We start from the raw sequence: 4345 nt of genomic DNA, 5'->3' as shown, positions 1-4345 counted from the left end.
TTCTAAACTCCGCTGTACAGTTAAAATTATAAAGAAAATAGCAGTGAAGTGCAGGGTTAATTAACAATTTTACTGTGTCTACAGATATATATATTTTACCCAAACAAGGTCGTTTTCTTATCTCGCTTCTCTAATAATCAGGAGAAAAAGGAATGACGATGACCCTTGGAAAGCCCTCTCTGCCTTTTGAGGAAGTGATATCTAGGTATACTGAACAAGAAGTCTGGCCCCAAACTATGGAACAGAGAGTGTGAGTTTTTCTCACGTTATGAATAATTATAAGATAGTAGTCTCACAGTGGTAAGTATTCTTTCTCTGATGGAAGTCTATCAAGACAAGAAACAATACATATCAATCCTATCTTTCCTGTACATCTAAGAAATAAAAAAAGAACGCGATGTCAACAGATGATGTATTTTAAAAACAGATGTTTAATCTAAGATTATATAATGTAATGTGTGCATGCATACATATGCAGTGTATACATATATATATATATACATATATACGTATATATGTATATATATATATATATATATATATATATATATATATATATATATATATATATATATATATATACATATGTATATGTATGTACATATATATATATATACATATAAATATAAATATATATGTATGTATATGTATGTACACACACACATGTATGGATATATATATATATATATATATATACATACATAGATATGTATATATATACATACATGCATACATACATAAAGAGAGAGATAAAAAATATGAGGAGTACATTATACACACACACACACACACACATACACACATACACACACACACACGGAAATACAAAAAGTGTAATCGACTGACGCAGATTAGGTTTTGTTAGGTTTCATCGGTATATTCCAAAGAAATTTATGTTATACACACAAACATATACACGCACACACATAGATATATATTTATATACACGCTAGACACTCACACACACACACACTCATATATGTATATATATCTGATATATATACATATGTGTGTGTTTGTTTGTGGTTGTGTATTTGTATATGCGTGCGTTTCTGTGTGTGTTTATGTGTGTGTGTGTGTGTGTGTGTGTGTGTGTGCGCGTGTGTGTGTGTGTGTGAACGTGCATATAACTGCACATTGAGCCTCTATATCCAATCAGTGTCTAAATCCGAAAACAGCCCGAAGGAAACGTAGCTTAGAAAATATAAAGACTAAAAAGAAGTCACTGTTATAGCGTTGTAATGAAATTCTTAACCGACAGGAAAGCTCACTCGAGATGGAGAGAGGGGTAAATTCTAGGATTACAGAAGAGGCTGGAGGAATTGTGAAATGCCTATATGGTATTGAAAAATGTCATGATTATGAGAACAGTTTTTGCATGATTTATTTTTCTTAGTTTCCATTTGAGGAACGCTAACGTTAAGTAGATATGAAGCTGTTAATGTTAAGCAAGCATTATGTTGTGTACAAGAGTGGTCCTCAATCTGTTTTACATCTCGGTGCAACAGACTGCAACAGACTGCATGCTCTTGCGCTTAACAAAACACAATGAAGTGCATAGTATATAATTTAAATATGACACTTATACAATATATATGATCAATATCGAACACACATACACAAGGTATGCGTTCTGCCAGTTCGTGAGAAGGCTGTGATTTATAGGCAAAAGAGACCATATCCTCGTCAATTAGCATAATGGGAGGACCTGGAAATCATAGACAAACGAAGCAACTGACAGCACGTCCTGTTGCAGGAGTGGTAGACTTTAATGTTTCGTCATATTTGTGACTTGTCAATATCGCGTACCCGAAACGAGACCTGGGGTAAGCTAAATCGCTGTCTATGACTATATGGAAAATGCTATGAGAACTATGTGCTGGTAGTCATAGGCAGCGATGTTTCTTCGTCTGGCCACGCTTCGTGCACGCAGTATTGACAAGTCACAAAAATAACGAAACATTAATGCCTATAGTTGTTGTAACGGGACCTGATATATGTTATCTCGCTTGTCTATGACTTCCAGGTGTTTTAACACCAGGCGAATATGAGAATATGCTCTCTTACGCCTACAAATCACACCCTGCCCAAAAACTGGCAAAACACATGCCTTATGTTTGTGTGTTCGATGTCGTTTATATCTCTTTGGCTGCTTCTCGTTCATATATGAATGTAATTCATATATCAGATATGTAATGCATATATAATTCAAAAACACCCTAGAGACTGCGAATCTCAATAAGATAGAACCTTTTTAAAATTTCTTCTCTTCTTGCGGCCTGGTACCAACTGATCCACGGCCAGTTACTGGTTCGCGGCCCGATGGTTTTGTCACTTCTGTACAGGATATCTTTATCATGTCTTATGTAAGGAATATTCGACTTTCGGAATGTTAAACAGGCAAAAGTGGAAATAGAGGTAAAAATTTAAAGACCCCTGGTCAAGAAACTAACCACTTTATTATATTAACACGTGTGTGTGTGAGTGTGTCTGTGTTTGTATTCTAGTACTAACTGGGACGAAATGATTGTCTAGAGTATATTCAAGTTCTTTATTCCTATTTATGACATTGATATTCGGGGGTCAAGGGGGCCCAGATGAAATGATTGTTTAAAAGAGAGCGTTATAATTTTCCGTGTTCCTTATGGTATTGATACTCTGGGACAAACTGCCTTGATGTTAAGTGGACGAGAAAGTGTAACACCTTGTTCTAAAGCTTTGATGAGTTTTTCAATCGTGCGGTATGATTCGCAATTAGACAAATTTGATAGTCTGTGTTTTTTAACAATGCTGTCAGTTTAAATTTCATTATTCAAAGATTTTATTAACTAATATTATCAAAAGTATTACAAATAATCTGTAGTAACAAAGCTGAATAGATGGAAAATCTATATTTTTACCGCATAGTTTACTGCGTTTGTATTAGTATTCTACATACATACCCATGCGTGATTAAGGTCTTACAGCTATTAGAATTTTTAAACAATACATATTATTTAGTATTATGATTGTATGGTTTATGATAAACTAACTGAGAACTTAAACAGAATCGAGATTTGTTGTAGAGAAGGATTTTTCACAAGATGCTTGTTTCATACAATAATATGGCGAAGACAGGCTGGTGGGAATTTCTGTCCATTTAGTTGGAACGTAAAAGGAAAATAAAATTCACGGAAATAATTTGTTTTGAATATAGATGCTACATAGAAAGACGAATAGCTGAATAAATGTTTACTGAAACAATATATACATAGCCTTGAAGGTGACACAGTGCGTTTATACTGTTCACACATTTTGAAGTTTACAAATATTTCCCTTGAAATATAGAAAACTTCTGAACAATGGAAGAATCTATAAGAACTTCATAGTTTGTAGATTAATCTAAGCAATGAAAATATATTACAGCTGTGTGTTTAAAAAAGAAAACATGTAACGTTTTAGTCTATCTCCTAAATTCATTATATTTGCTAATTAACGTTGTCGTCGTTGAATTTATATTTTAGAGTAGCTCCCAGCAAGTTCAGTTAATTTGGTTTGATAATTCTATTTATTGCTGGCAAACTGACATCAGAAATAAACAAAAATTTCATATTAAAGAGTAAAAAACCCAAAAAAAAACAATCAAAATTCTTCTTGTTTATTGCTTTAGAAATAATTCTAAAATATTCCCTAGATTCTATCAAAGATGTCGACAATTATTTTACTAAATAACAAACATTCGCTTTAGATTTTAATTAATTAATTATAGGTTCAATAGACATGGCGGTTAGTCTGGCTATATCCTCTTTCTCGTTTACTTCTTCCTCTTAAATATACATACATACATACATATATATATATATATATATATATATATATATATATATATATATATATATATATATATATATGTATATATATATATATATATATATATATATATATATATATATATATATATATATATATATATATATATATATATATATATATATATAATTTATTTATTTATGTTTTCTCCATTTACTTCTCTTCTTTTTTATTGTACATAATCAGCAGCATTCGCGAGGAAAACAACATACTCTTAATCATCATCAACAACTGAAATTAACACACACCAGTATTCAGCTCCGACTCTTTACATAAGGATGTCACACCCTGCCTGGGTTAGCATCCTTTCCAAGAAGTTTCAAATATCGGGGAAACGGTCAAAGTATTATAATTAAAGGTGATAGGCTGGCTGCATCGTTAGTACGCTGGGCGAAATGTCTACGGTATTTCGTCAATTATTATTATTATTATTGTTCAGTAGTTTTATTTTTATAACGTGCGTTCACTTCACTACCGAGCGCAGCTCTGTGTGCCT

Source organism: Octopus bimaculoides, chromosome 5, assembly GCF_046866305.1.
Source record: "Octopus bimaculoides isolate indiv1 chromosome 5, ASM4686630v1, whole genome shotgun sequence".
Lineage (NCBI taxonomy): Eukaryota > Metazoa > Mollusca > Cephalopoda > Octopoda > Octopodidae > Octopus > Octopus bimaculoides.
This window is presented reverse-complemented; position numbering follows the sequence as displayed.